Genomic DNA, 15,872 nt, shown 5'->3' with positions numbered 1-15,872 from the left:
TGTCACATTTTTCTTTCTTCCACACTTCCTTTGTTGTAGCTTGCCTTTAATTATTTTTGAAATCCCAAGAAGCAGCTGTATCTGTACTGTATCTCATAGGACAGAGACACAGTGATGGCTTGGAACTCTCTGAAGTGCTGCAGAATAAGCTCTAAGAAGTAGAAATGAGAGAGTATAGGCTTCAGCTGAGATTCCTTTCATCAGGATAGTCAGTGCTGCAGCCGTCATGTAAATGGCAAAATCAGGTCAAAATTGCCAGACTTCCACTTTCTGAAAGAAAATTTTGTGTAAACCTACCGCTTCAAACTTTTGAAACAGAAGACTTTATAAACAATATCATTACAAACAAAATATATCATTATGGTTTATAATACAGAAAACAGTATTACAATAACTACGTTGCCTCGGAGCTTATTTCAGAATTTTTCTTCACCTGATTTTGTAGTATTTGTGGTGTCTGAATAAAGCCTGTGTTCTGACACTTCAGCATCTAAGTGTTAGGGAGATTCTAGCGATGCGCTTGCTAATGCACTCCTTGGTGCTGTCAGGCTCTTGCCTTGGGCTAGCTCTTTGATTTTTACCCTGTTAAAATGAGGCGAGTGGTTATGGCTTGGCTCAGCTGGTGCTGAGGCGTGTGGCCAGAGCCACAGAAGAGGCTCCTTCCTCCTCTTCCTCTGCAGAGGGTGTGACGAGCTGGAAGGAGGGGAGAGTGTGTGGTCCTCTGACGTGACAGCCCTGGGTAAAGCTGAGGCAGTCACATTAAAAGAGATGGGTGAATAAGTCCCCGCTGCCTCTCTTCTGTTGGTAGTCTTAAATCTCATAACTCTTGGGAAGCCAGCTGGGCAGAGGAGACAAAATCTGTGGTTAAATAGTGTAGTGAGCTTGGATTGGTATCTCAGTTTGGAGGAGAAGCCCATCCCACCTGTGCAAGGTGTAAACTGCCAGTGGAGCTTGCAGCAGCAGCAGGGTGGATTCGGAGATTAAACTCTGTAGTTGTGAAGGTAAACGCTAGCGCAACACTGATGACTAGTTTGTAAAATGAGACAAGAGATGTGGCTGTCCAGTGTGGTGCCTGATGTTGGAGAAAGCGCTCCCCCTCCCCGCCCCCCAATCTTCTTGTAAGGCTTTATTGGCCATCCTGGTCTCATCAGTCTGTATTTTTTGACATTCCTCAGGACACTCAAGTCCTGGGAAGTGAAATGAAGGGCTTAATTCCAGCAATCGATGGAATTGGCTCCTTTTATCTAGTGGTTCACATTAGGACATTGGGCAGCGAGACAGGGAGCTCAGCTTCAGTCTTCCTCCCAGTCAGCATCTCTGTGTCAGCATCGGCTTCTTCCTCCCCTCCTCCAGTGAATTTATTCAGACCAAATTTGTGTGGCTTTGATAGAAGGGAAACAGTGTTTTCCACCACACTCAAGTATTTGCTGAAGGTCTCCGCTTCCACTACATATGTCACTGGCAGCCTTAAGAAAGCTGTAATCATCTTGGCTACTGAAGCAATTTGGTAAATTTATCGTCTGTGTTTCAGTAGCACTGATCAGAGCTAGATTTGGCCAAATTAAATTTCAAATTCTGTTCACTTCTTCACCAGTCAATAAAAGCATTGGAATGTCTTCTGGGGCCTCGGTGACATTTCATTGCACAAGCCCGGAGGATTTCTCTTAATTGAATCTGACCTCCAGTAGTTCCCTGTTTTGGGTTGTTTTTCAAGTCTTCTCTCTATGCCTGGGAATGCAACCTTGATCATCTTCAACCTAAGCTGAGCCTCGCAGGCTGCATGCATGTGACATGCCACAACTTCAGAGGCATTTCCTTTGCTAAAATGACTGCTAGTTTGCTCCATTTTTGTGCGGCATAAGCATTTGTAAGTTTTTCAAGTTCAAAAAATTGTTGCGTATAGCAGTTTCTTAGTGGATGGATTTGATTTGTTTCTTTTTTGGGGAGAACTGCACTGGAGATTAACTTTGTTGTTGACATGTAAGTTTTAATTTAGCGATATGTTTATTAATGCTTCCAGCTGGTTTTCTATTTTATTCTAGAAATTAGCACTTCAGGTGTTTAATTAAAGCCTCTGGGATTTTTTTTTTCATTTTCGTTTCTCTTTTTAGTTTAAAAATCTTTTGTATGAGTCTAAAACCCTATTTTTAACCTTTAAAGTACTTTTAAATGATTGGTTTGTGAATCTGAGTTCTATTGAGTTGATATAATTTTATTTTTAAATTTGACCAGTGAGATGAAGAGCAATTCAAAATTTTCTGTTAAGCATGCATGAATCTTTTGATTATTGCTTTCTTTCTGTATATTCTAATGAGTACAGTTTCGTCCTTTTGGTTGCTTCCAACTTGGAAATTAACTTCTAAGATACTTGCCATCAGTGCATGTGTGCAAGAAAAAAATTGCATGCAAAAGTTTTTTAAAGGTGATTTTGGCACGATCTTTATTTAGTATTGCCCCCATTAAATGAGTGTTGAGAGTGCTATCCACTTAAGAGAAATAAGGCATTAAGAGGAAACAAGTCAGTATGGGGTAAGCTTAGGGTGCATACTTGCAGCTTGTGGGTTTCTGAGCAGCAACTGCTGTATAAATGCTCAGCCCTTTGCCTTGGGTAACTCCAAACTTCCTGCAACTATAACACAGGATAAAAGTATGCTTGTGGATAGCTAACACACAATATGCACCTTCTAGTAGAAGTTCACAAGCTACCACAAGTTATTACATAGCATTTGGGACCATGAAGTTGTACTCTGGCCCAAGGTTCATGAAATTTGGGCTGCACAGATCATGTTTCCATCTACAAAGAAGTCTGTGTTAAACATTTTCCTTGTAGTCATGTTAGTGCAATCTGCATTTTAGGACGGAGGGTTCGTTTGAAGGAGGCCATATTCTTCCCTCATAGTAAACAACATTTCCTGATTAATCCGGGTAAGGACTGTAGTTGTCTTTGTATGCATGTTCAGTTCAATTCCAAATGGCCATGACACTTGAAACTCCTAGATAAACTTGCATCTATCATCATTTACAATATGTGGATTCAAGATCTAATCACTCACTTCTCTTGAGCTGCCATTGTTTGGTCTCTGGCCGTGCTGGGTGTGTAATTTTAAGACTGAGCCCACTTTAAAATAGCCCAAAAGTAACTAGATACTTGGTTTCGTTTAGTTTTCACTGTTTTGCAGTGGCAGTAATCTAAAATGAAAACCGGATTATTTTTTTTTTTTTATTGCCTTTCTGAATATAAATAGATAGCACAAGTTTCATTCCTTGGTAATGTGTCAAGCTGACATTTATCTTGGTGAAAACATAGAGGAGTCTCAGCTTTGTTGTGGTAAGGAAGCCAAAAACTTAACACTGCTTAGCTCTGGAGTGACAAGAGGAAGGATGGAAATGAGAATTAAACCTTTTCCTTTCTTTCTTTCCCCAGAATATTCTGATGCCCTGTTAAGTGATTGTTAATGAAAAATAATTTTGCTACCTTATTTTTTAAATTATTTTGCAGTTTAGTAATTTGGCCAAAATATATGCTTGTCGGGTAGCAGGACCTACGTGATGCTTGTACGTACGATGAATTTACGCTTGTCTGAACATAACACAGGAGATGGAAATCAAAGCAGCACCACTAACAACTGCCTTGTATCCAGTTCAGAACCAGTGATACTCAACTCCCATGTGAAGCTTCCTTCGCAGCACTGAGGGGGGCTATAAACCCTCCCATGACAATGTAAGATTTGGTGCAGGCGGTTACATGTTGTAGGGTGATAAACTGCCAGCCTCAGCTATAAGCTGAGCCTAGATTCTTTGCCATCCTATTTTAAGTCTTTCTAACAACAAAAATCTGGAGATTGATGGGAAGCTTACTGAAGTTAATGGGAAGACCTTAATTTGACATCAGTGGGACTCGAACCAGACATTTACAGCACAATTTCTTTGGCGAAAAGGCCCTTCTGTGGTATTCTTTCAGGGTACTTCTGTAAAAGCAGTGCACTTATGGCTGCGTGTAACCATTTTCAGTCCCTTTACATGTGCTCTTTATCATGAATAGTTAACAGCTCTTTGTATTTGCTGCGTGCATGGCTACATGTGCAGTGTTATCGTTGTCTGCTGAAGAGCAGATTTCGAATGAAGCTTTTGGGTGTGTACCGAGAGCTTGGCTGCAGATGGGAAGTGCCTTTCCTGTGGAATTTAGATTAAAATTGCTGTACGTAACATACCATTCTGCAGTTTGAAAATCTAGATTAGGTTGTAATTGATAAAACAGATATTGAAATTTTAAATATATAATCTTGCTGGATTATATCTTTTTTCCCCAAGCTCGGTGATGCCTGTTTATATTAAAGCAACTTCATGAAATTCTTACAGGAAAAATTTAAGTGGTATTTTGACCATTAGGTGCAAGCCTAGGGTTGAAATACTACTGCGTATTATTTCCTGTAAGTTGTCCGTTCATGTATGGGTGTGCAATGATTTATTTTTTTTTAAGTGTGGATGTGTCTCCGGATGTCTCATCAATCATGCTTAAACTGAATAGGTTTTTAAAACATACATATCACATCATGTGTTTTTGTGTTTAATTAAACATGTATCTAATCCTACAGTTGTTAATCTGTCAAACTCCCATTGGAATTTATAGCCATCTTGTTAAGTAAAGGAGGGCTGGATAAAATCTCATATACGGTCTTGAGGAAGTGCATGTCTAAGAGAAATCTTTATTCCTAATTTTAAATAGTATTTTAGTACTGTGTAAGCTTTTTGTTATTTAGCAGTTAAAGTGTTTCCTCCCATTTTGACAGTGAATTGCTGTATCTGTTTAATTTTCCTTGGATCATTTCCTGTCCACAAAGACTCTATCTTAATTCTCAGCCTTTCTAGTAAACACTCAATAGATAGGAAGTTATAGCTTCATAATAGACCATATCCATGTGGAAATCTGTAAACATCCTTTTACATCCCTTTTTTTTTTGAGATTTATTCATTAGTCATTCCTGCTACACTGCTTGCTTTGTGTGACAGCTCAGCTAGGCACTGCTTGTAAGATGGACTCGATGCTCTTAAAGGTCTTTTCCAACCTATACGATTCTGTGATTCTGACTCTGTCAGTGCACCAAACTAAAGCTATACAGAGAAGGTGTATCAGTTTGAATGTTAAGGCGTTGCATGTAGCCTAAAAAGTAAACAGAATAACTTGATAGGCGTTTTTTATGGCCAAAGGAAGAACTTTGCACAAACACAAAAATTACCTGCTGCCCTGGAACTATTTTTTTTTTTTCCTCGTTATCACTTTGGAGAAGGTTAGTATCAGGAGTGGGATGAGTTGATGACCATAGATCGAATACCTCTAGTGGGCAACGTGAAACACAGTAAATTTTGTGCTGAGCTGGTAGTCCTGTCCATCAGGTGATCAGAATATTTTCCTAGTTTACAGCTTGTTCTTTGCACACTGAAGAGTATCGGTCTTAACCGATTAGGTCTCTGACTCATGAAGTTTTCTGCATGAGGTTCCTGCCACCGTGGGAATGCTGTCCCGCTCCACGTCACGAGCTCCAGGAACCTCAGCACAGCGGTGAGTACCTCTGCGTCTGGGACCCCATGGCTGACCAGCCTGCCTGCCTACTGAACCTGGCATGCCTGGTCCTGGTCCAGAGGGAAAACGCAGCACCACAAAGTAGCTGGAGGGCTTGTGCTTCCCTTCAGCCACAGCTTCTCTTCGGTTTTGCCCCATTATACATCCCAGTGAGGAACACAGGAAATAAAATTCTGTCAAGAGCATCTGCACAGCTGAACGTATCTCTTCATTGCTTATGGATCAAGACAAATAGTAATTACCTCAGTCCAGATGAACTTTTTCTGTACCTTTTAGCATAATTTCTCATCCTTATTTGGTTCAAAAGTTGAGACTTATTTCCAATAAATTTATGCATGTGTGTACATAATATATTAATGATTTCATCATCTGCTTTTTCATAGTCACTGACTTCATTATAATGGCTCCTAGGAGAAATGCACAAAAGATTCTGCCTGAAGTTGTTTGAATTAAGACTTTAAGGTCTGAGAACCGGGCGGGTCTTGGTTTCTAATTCCAGATACCTCGCTGTTGATATTCCTGTTTTTAATTCCTTTTCTAGCTAATTTGGCAAAGCGATGGTGAGGCTATTTTCACTAAGAAACCTCCAAATCCTGTCAGTTTTGGGGCTGGAAAGTGTCTATTTCCTTTCCCCCATGACTTCTAATCTCATTTAAGAGCCCATAAATAAGTGGCAACCTCAGAGGTGGCTGATGTAACTTCTCTGGAGCCCAACAGCATCGCTCTCAAGGCAGCCACATCCCCTCAGCTCAGGGAGTGCGACCGTTGCTTCTGCATCTCTCCTTTCTCATGCTAGCTAAAGAGCGAAGAGTGTGCTGCCTTCATCCCGACTGACTTGAGATTGTGAATCCAGCGTGTCTGAGGCCTGAGGAGCACTACTTCGCACTACTTCCCTTTATCTGCTGAATTAATCTGAATTTTTTTTTAATTATTGTTTTTAATATCTGCATGGTCCTTAGGAAAACTGAAAAGAACATAATTTCAGGTCAGGTCTTATTGTGCTGCTGCAATGTAAACCAAGGAGAGAACTTCTTCAGCCTATATGCCATAAAAACTAGCTTTCTTTGGAGAGCTCTCTCAAATCTCAGATCTGTCTGCTTTTCTGTTCTTCCCGTCCTGTTTCACTTTCATGCTTGTACCCTGTACAAAATATCTGTATTTCTGCATGTCTGCTCTGTATTATTGGATGGTTGGGGGAAAAAGCAAGTGTCACTTTTCCAAAACCTTTTGGACAGCTGGCATAAGGAAGGAAATGGTCTGATGCATGTATTTGAATTACTGACACAGTCTCCAAATACCTTAGATTGCCAAGTCAGGAAAGTCTTTGCAATGAAAACTGTTTCAATGAAAGCAATACTTCAGAGAGTTAATTCTTTCAAATAGATAAACCATGTAGAATCACAGCTATATACTCCTTTCTGACAGATCTAATGTTATTGATGAATTAGGAGCTTGGTCTTTTAAAAGTGAATTCTGACTGTCCTTTCCCTAAAGTTCGCTGTAATGCAGTGTGTCATATTGTTTGTGTTTATCAAGAATTAGCATTTTTCTCATGTTTTGTGCTTTCCATGATCCAGAAGAAGTACAGCTGGTTGGGTTTTTTTCCCAGACAGTGTTCCATTTTTATTCCTGCATGAATTAGCAGCCAAAGAAGATTCTGCAAGTCTCCTAGCCTCATTTGGAGCTAGAAAAAAGGAAGCAAATCTAAAGCTAGGCCAACTTTGCCACTGTTCTTTGCTCAGATATTGACAGTCCTACACATCCTGATATGTTATTTCCTTAAAACAACCAATCATGAATGCCCTTTTCCATTTACTGGAATGCTGTTAAGTATAATAAAAATTGCATAAAGACTCAGCGAGATCAGTATCCCATAATCAGAATAAGTTAAAAAAAAAAAAATAAAAAAAACCCCAAAAGCACACAAAACTTTAGTTATGAGAAGATTCCTTTTGTATTTTCCATCTTGAAAATAAATGACTCTGCAGCTTGTATTACACGAGTCTATTAATAATCTAGGCAACTTCTGATGAACATGTAGTTGATTAGTATCCTGTGGTACTTCCTTAGCAAAAGCTGGACACAGAGCTGTTACAGTAACCAAGGTCTTCTCCCTACCTGAAAATAGTACTGTGTCATCGCATGGTTTAGTAGAAGTGGTAGTGAACATGGTTTTGCATTAACTGTTAAGTTGAAGCTGCCATCAGTATGTTCAGTCCTGTGAAGTCCAGCTGATGTGTTGAAATAGTAATATTCTGGGTAATACCTACTTATGCTTAAAGATGCTCCTTCCTGCACGGTAGTGTTCACTGTAACTCTTCTGTGCTCAGGTGGGAGACTTTGGTCTACGAGGTGTCACTGTCACCCCTACTAAACACTAAGCTGTCTCTTTCCTACACAGTATCGCTTGTGCAGAGTTGCCTCTCGGCTATCCGTTGGCATAACCGTAGCACTATTTCAGATGTAAGCATGTGACTTTCCAGTTGCAGATGACTTATTTCCTGTAGAGAATCCTAAAGCTGACTTGTGTTGCAATGTCCACTGTGCAAACCATGGGCAAATGTTCCAAAGAAACCACTTGTATTCACTTTACTGGAGAAAGAGAAGTGTGTCATATCATTTCTGTAGAGTTGCCATCCTACGCACAGCTCTACTACTGACTGTTGAGCAAGTCACGGTAACTACATGTACTGGTAGACTTGGAGGGGGTAGAGGTAAAGAGGAAGTACTGGAATAAAAGCTCTGATCTCATGGCACATGGTCAATATTTGAATTAATCATATATCTCTTACTTCTTCTGGAGTGACTGCAGAGCAAGAGATGATGGAGCTGAGAGCAGCAACTCCTAACTAGAAAAAAATTTGATTGCTGAAGAGAATGAGATGACTGTTTATAGTCAGAGCTGTGTGAAGACAAATCTGCAGATAGGAGTTAATACTGCCTACTGATTTTTAAACTGTAAAAGGAAACTGGTGGATAAATGGTAAAGATTATCTGTTTCTGTGAAACGGTTCTTGCTAGTAAGCGTGAAGGGAGTTAGCTGCCATTAACCTTCTGCGTAGGAGCTTATAACTGATGGTGCAATAACAGTAGCTATCTTGAGAATCGTGTGGCCTTGAGGAAAAAGAGGTAATTGCTTCATGTCTTTGGCTTTCCTTCTGTGCAGTGGTGCCTTTTGCAGTGCTGCTCAAGAATCTGCTGCTCAGGTGCGAAGGAAGAGGGCCGTTTGGCGTGCAGTGCCTTGGCAGCACAGATCACTGTCCCATACTTGAGATACACGATGCAAGACAAGCCAACTTGGGCATTGGTAAGAACACATTCAGTGTGTGACTAATCTGAGAGCAAATTAGGTTCTTACTCTGACTGTACAAATGCATGTGTCGTGGGACGTTCAGATGGGCTTTTAATATTTTGTTCTTGTCTGACTACCTCTCCCTGTACCAGGCTTCCTAAGAAATAAGGATGCTTATGATTTTAATTACTAACTGTTTATGGGGTACCCAAAGGTGGTGCCGTCATAAAGTGACCTGTGCATCTTGGGGCTATTTGAGAAAACCACCTGGAAAAATCCAGCCTCATCCAAATGCCAAGTTGTATGCCTGGGGTAACTAATCACTTCTTTAAAAATGAAAATAATAATTTTCATTTAGAAGTCTACTTCTTTTAGTGTTTTAGAGCTGTTTTGTATAATGTTCAACTCGTTATTTGCCTAGACCCCGAAGTACTTCATAGACTGGTATGCTTTGCTAGCACAGAATGGAGTAATTTCATACCAACTTTTTAAATGGGATTTTATTAGGAGTAGGAGATATTGATAACTTTTCCATTTGAGGCTCTGAAGAAGCATTGTGCAAGTTTAGCAGCAATTTTACCAGCAATTTTAAATTGTGCAAGTGCTGTTTCACCAGGATATATACAGTGAATAGTATTGGGGTTTGGGGTTTTTTTTGTTGTTGTTGTTTTAATTCTGTCATGTAGCCTTATAGGCAGACTGAAGCCTTGAGTTTTTATTATATCATGTGGCTGAGGAAAAGCACTTGTGTGAAATCCCAAATTATTTGCCCTTTTCCAATATTGGTCTTGAGAGCTGGGCAAACATATGGACTACAAGATTCTTTGGATACTTAATAGAGTATTTTCGCTTTTGGGACACCATTTTCCGTTAGGAGCAAAGAGATGCTCAGGTGCTTTCAGTGGGATCTTGGTGTCAATAGAAATCTCCCATGAAACAACTCCAGTAAAGCTTTTGAAACTGGAAGTTCTTTTCTTTCATTAGATATCTGGCCCAGCTTACTAAATTACAGGTACCAGAGCATTGTGTTGCTAAAGTTGTTAGTGCCCATGGTGAGCCCTGGGCTATTCTGCTTCTTCCTCTGCCATCCTACACACAGCTGGGGGAATTGGCAGTGGGCATCTCAGATACTGCATAGCATCTGGGAGGGGAATGGATTGAACAGTTTGTTCCTCCCCTCTCCCTTTTTCTCCTAAAGAAATGTTGGTTCCTAACGGTTTGTCAAGGTATCTACACTTGGAAAGAAGGAAACTTCATTTATTTCTTTCTCAGTGAAAGGTAACTAATAAATGCTGTTCCTCTGTCTCTGGCACCATGCTCAGGTAATCATTAGCACCTAAATTCCCCACCTCAAAACCGGTGGGGTTGTTTAGTGAGTTGCAGTCCCCATTGGTTGCAGAAGCCTATTCAAGTACTACCAGACTTTGTTTTTTATGCTCTGCTGAACATGGCGAGGCCCAGAGGATATTGGTTTTGGGTGCATTGAGGAACCTGTAGAGTGACCACAGAAACAAATAGCATGTGCACCCACTGACCTTGCTGCTACCAAGTGATCTTCCTCTCCCAAGCAGACATGACTAAGCATGGCTACCAAGAGCTGCAAGGAAGTAAGCTCAAAGGGAAAGAGAAAGTGGACTGACACAGATGTTTCGCAAGCTGAGACTTGCATAGTCACCCATGTCAATCAGGTTACAAATAATGAAAGCTTCGGTGTTTTACATGCATGCATAAATCTAATGGCTGCTTGCAGTTGTGTTTAGCTATCTGGATGGGTGTTTCTAATGCAGATTACATTCAGAAATACAAATGCCAAATATTTAAAATCCTTCTTTTTTCAGTCACTTGTGCATAACACAGACTTTCTCATTTTCTATTTAAATGAGAAGCATAATCTAGTCATTTTGCAGCATTCTCTTTCATGAAAGTAAGAACGCAAAGTTGAAAGAACACGTGATTACTCAAAATGTTGTTGGCTTCCCTGTTGGAGTTGTAGAGCTAAAGCCAAAGAGGTACTTAAGGATTTAAACTTACATTGAATAGGATTTAAAAGCCAGATTCCTAAATACTTTTTTTGGATTTGTCCCTAAATCTTTTAACAAGTCGCCATGTTCATCTTCACAGTTTGTCACAGCTGAGAAAGCTACAAACTATCTTTCTGTGTGAAAGCATAGAGATGAGAGCGGAAGAGTGCACAAATTAAAGGGAAGCCATGAAATTGTTAGACTGCTTTTTACTACCCCGAGGTGAAGTTCTCCCTACTTGTTGCCCAGAAGCCTGGGGCATGGAAGAGGAGGTGACGCCAGAGTCTGTGTCCTCAGCAACATGGGCTTCCTCTCAAAGCCTTGTGCAGTCGCCTGCCTCTGCAGAGCAGTAAGGCAAGAGCCATTGCTAGCACTGGTCACCAGTCTTTGCAAAGGAGACTTGCAGCTGACACAGCCTGCATCAGCATTCACCCCTCCAGAGGGATGTAGTCCAGAGGGATGTACCAGCTGCTCCCTCCTCAGAAACCACTGAAGAAGCGAGTAGCGGTTTTGTAGCAGGAATGAGTACTAACCTGGAAGAAAATGGTGGCATGAAGTAGATGATGCTGTAAGTTCATCTTCAAGCAATTGCTTGTCAATGCACTCGTACCAGCCTACGGGGGCTCTGCCTTCCCGTATTGCCTGACCAGAGTCTGGGTGTTTCTTGCTGGGTGAGGTTCTGCCTTGTGACCGTTCAGGGCATGTGTATGTGCACACAGATATCCTAAGATACAGCTGCTGGACTCTCAGTTATGAGGTCTGCAGTGCTGGAGGGACTCTGTAAAAAGTCCTATCGCATCTCCCAGAGAAGAGACTGGCTTCAGTATTTCCAGAACCCAGGTACATTTCTGACCTGTTGGTTTTCACACCTGCTGCCAGTGGTGCCCACCAGGGGAGTATTGTGCAGATCTCTGCTGAACCACTTGTACAGCAGATACTACCAGTGGCAAGCTGCTTGTGTCACTGTGCAAGGGAGGAGCACTGGTGGGGATTTTTGTGTGGTGATACTCCCCTCCCACACCCACCCCCAACCTTCTTCGCTGTCCTGGAAGGTCCCTCCAGTAGCTGGGCAGCATCACCTGGCATTGACTTAGACTGAAATTACATTTTCTTCGCCTTCTATTAAGGACTGCCTTCTGCTGCTAGTAGGTTTTTACCCCATACCTTTTTCTCCACAGTTTAAGATTTCTTCTGAGGTTCCTACACAGGGGTGAACATTTGATCCGCTATCAACCTGCCTTCCAGTGTGTGTCCTTTTTAGTTCCTCTCCCACTACTTGGGTTTTTGTAACTGATGTTCCTAATGAAGAGCTGGAAGAGGAAGGGGATGACAAAAAAATCCTCTTTATTCAATTTGTTTTAAAATTACATTCCCTTCAATATCTGAAATGTTCTGACTCACAAGGGGACCATTTAATTTCATTATAATATTGGTATCTGTGAGAAAAATCAATCAATAAAAATCTAGACAAAGATGATGCTTTGCGCACTTTTTCTGAGCACGCTCCAGCAAGCTGAGTCTCTCCCCTCTGAAAACCACAGGGAGAGCTGTCAGGCGGGCAGAAGAGGCTGAGGCTGGGCTACCTGCCTGCAGTCCCTGCTGAGAGCCCCTAGGCCTGCCCTGGGGGTGTGTGTGGGACCGCAGGTCCTGCTGTCACCTCATACATCAGCCATGCTCTGAGCAATGGTGCTGATGGGCGAGGGGTATTCCCCAGCTGGCCATGGACCTGCTACGGGCACTCTCTGGCTTCAGAGCTGGAGAGCAGCATCCCTGGCAGAGAGACCATCAAGGGGGTCATCTGGAGAAGCACCCAGGTTTACTTTTCTAGTCTGTGCTGGGGTTTGCTTTTGTTCAGGGTTTTGGGCTCATTTTCTTTTTCAAGAGTTTGCTTTGCCTTGGGATTCAGACCACTATGGTAGCATTAAGGTGAAATGAAAGGTTGCAGTTCATGTCTGAGGTTTTCAAACAAAAAGGTTAAATGCTTTATTTGTCCCTTTTACCTTTCCAAAGGCCTGCAATATATTTTCACTAAGGTGTCGTATTTTATGTTAGAAAAGAATACTTGTGATTTCCTGAATGCAGGTTTTGTGATGGATTCTGCTACCCCCTAAAAAGGAACCTCTTCCATTTTACTGACAGTGGGAAGTAGCTGTATGTGCTTTGTGTTTTTTTTCCCTGTCTGTGGGAGCCTGCTCCTATAGAAATGAGTGGGAATTTTCCCATTGATGTTGGCAGGAAGGATGATCAGACAAATGCAAAACTTCCACGCTAGGAGTCCTTAGTGGTGTTGGTCCTTTTGATGTAAAGCATCTGGCTTTGCCCCTGTGAAGATCCTACTCCATAAAATCCCCGGCAATGAGAATGGTGAGTTCTGGATGCAGAATGATGACAAAAAGCATGTTTCTCCTCTGGGGCAGAAACTTTGAAATTGCTGGCACAGAGAGATTATAGTTAGAGACTCTGAAAGACAGAGGGTGTAAAAACCTGCAAGAGGGGAAAACCACACATAACTGATGACTATTTGCATCATGTGAACACTTAATGGCCTGAAGTGGGGTTTGCAGAAGCGAAAAACACCAGGAGTACTGAAGGTTTGGCTGAAAGTGGGTACAGCACTCTGACATTCCAGAGATTTAGTACCTGTGATTTAAATTGCTCAACTCACCCAAGTCTCAAGTATAGAGTTATAGCTTTTTAATGCAATGTGGAAGGTCAGTTTTCAGGTTTTGTTTTTAAAAAAAGTATAAAAGCTATCTTTTTTTCTTGCTAGTATTCATTTAATGTCAGTTTATTTTGTGTCTGTGGATGTGTTTAATAAAAATTCTGCATCTGCTAGAGGAAAAAAATAGAACTTGTCAAAGTTTATCTGTGAAGGCATTTTATTGTGGCTTACTGAATTTAAAGGGCTAGTACATAAACTCAGTCATTCAGAGTCTAAAGAGGCTAATATTTCAGTTTGCCCAGAAATCTTGCTCTTTTAAGTCTGAAGCTTCAAGAAAGGTTATTTGCTGTGTTTTGTACATACAAGTAAGTACAGGAGACCTAATAGGACCGTCTGTGCAAGATGTGTCAGCTGGAGCATTGCTGTATTCATCTTCAGTGCCAAGCAACTCCAGTTACTCTTCGGTCAAACAAACTTTTTATTCATTGAGGTGCAGTTGTTTGCCAGAGCTATTTGCAGTCATGTGGCAGAGGGGGCACAATTAATACATTGTAAAAATGAATTATTTTTTTTTTAATAGTGTATGCTATGAAGATGTAATGTAGCCCTGCTGGCAGTGATCTGAGGAGCGGTGCAGGGCCAGGGTGAGGATTTGCCAAATCATAGCAGAGCACTTGAAATTCTCCAACCGGCAGGAAGGAAAGTGTGCATGAGAGAGCCCGTGGGAACTGTATTTTGGTTCAGCAGTGTCCGTTAACATTGTCAAACTGCCTGTCTCAAACTGTTAAGACTGATAAACTGCCAGTAATTATCATTTAGAAAATTAGCAGCTGCCAAGACCATCACACACATCCCATGTGTTGGTTGGACTGGTTTGAAATTACTTTGTTTAAAAAAAAAAAAAAAGAAAAGGGAAAAAAAAAATTCCTGAGCCTGCATCTGCTCCAAGAATAGCATTGAGTTTTGACACATGACAGTTGGTGCTGGCAGTAGTTATTTTTGTTGTTCGGAGTAGGCTTGGGGGATGCTTTCTTGGACTGCGTCACTACTGCTGTTTACCTTTTGTGTAACAGGGTACTGAGACCTCTGACTATTTGCAGCAAATCTAAGTAAATAACTGAAGCTAGTGTTATCTCCCTTTCCTTCCCTTCCTTGCCTATGACACTGGACAGAGAGAGAATTAAAAATACCAGTTGCCAGAAGGAAAACCTTCTTATTTTATTTTGCAGTTGATTCCCAGCCACCGTAAAGAAACAGATTCAGAGTGGAAGGGCTGAGCAGGGCAGGGTAAGAGCTTAGAAGCAGCTTTAGCTGCACACCACCATTGCTTCATCTCCTCCCAACCCTCCCAAACCTGTATGTAGAAGCCGCGGCTTGAGGCAGAGCAAATGTCATCCATTTCTTCCTGAAAGAATCTGAATGCAGCCGCAACCAAGAGCTAGGGACAATATGGACACAACCGTATCACACAGATATTGCTGGGAAAGGAGATGGGAGTGGTGAAAAGGCCGTGCAGAAGCTTGCATGATGTTTTTCATACAGAGGTTTGTGATTTGGTCAGTCATCAATGAATAAGTTGGTGTAGTCTCTGAGTCAATGATCTGTGAGTCTGAAGGACTCCAAGGTTGAGTTGTCAGACAGCCCAAGAAAATATCACTTACATTTTAGCTTATGTTTTAGCTTGTGTACCTTTCTACTTACATTGAGTGCAAGGGTGTAAAATCTTTGGGTGCTCTCTGCTTTTCTCTCTGGGCTGTGGTTCAAGACAGGTCTTCTGGGGTGACATAGCCAACCTCAGAAGTTCCTGTTCACGCTCGCTCTCCTGCACGGCTCACCCACTGCTGTTTCAGAATTTAAAACAAGACATTTTGGAGTGGTTGATTTTAAACCCCAGTCTCTCCAGGACCCAGCGGTCAGTGCAACGTAACCAACAGGCACATCAGTTGAACTGAGGTAGTGAAGAATTGTAGCAGAACAGCCTTGTGCACCTAAGGAATGGGAACAGCTCAGGGTTTTTCTTTGTCAGCACTCCCAATTTGTATTGGATCTACACCTTTACAATAAGTGATGTCATATATCAGCTTAATCTAACTTTTTGTGGAATACAGACAGAGAAATTACTCTTTTCAAATAATATTTCAAGAACTGTGAAGCAAGATGCTTGCTTATGACTTGGAGAGTACCAGATATGTAATGTCAAGAAAAGGAAAACATACTGTATTTCATTATTTCATCCATGTGAAAACCCTGTGTCTAATTCTGTTAATCTAAAATTATAAACAAACTTACCCTGATATAATCTAATTTTCATTATAG

The 15,872-nt window shown here is 41.3% G+C and overlaps 1 protein-coding gene across 8 annotated transcripts in view; it reads left to right on the top strand.

Moving 5' to 3' along the window:
* FYN (FYN proto-oncogene, Src family tyrosine kinase) overlaps positions 1–15,872 on the top strand; it is a 150,194-nt gene that overhangs the window by 29,697 nt on the left and 104,625 nt on the right. For 2 of the 8 annotated variants that reach the window (XM_072855700.1, XM_072855699.1), the window contains exon 2: positions 8,748–8,888. The exons of the other annotated variants lie outside the window; for them this stretch is intronic. The gene's annotated coding sequence lies outside the window, so the exon portion shown is untranslated. The remainder of the gene's footprint in view (positions 1–8,747; positions 8,889–15,872) is intronic. 8 annotated transcript variants of the gene reach the window in all.

Source organism: Ciconia boyciana, chromosome 3 (assembly GCF_034638445.1).
Source record: "Ciconia boyciana chromosome 3, ASM3463844v1, whole genome shotgun sequence".
Classification (NCBI taxonomy): domain Eukaryota; kingdom Metazoa; phylum Chordata; class Aves; order Ciconiiformes; family Ciconiidae; genus Ciconia; species Ciconia boyciana.
Note: the sequence above shows the minus strand (reverse complement) of the source record. Positions and strands in the feature narration are given on the sequence as shown.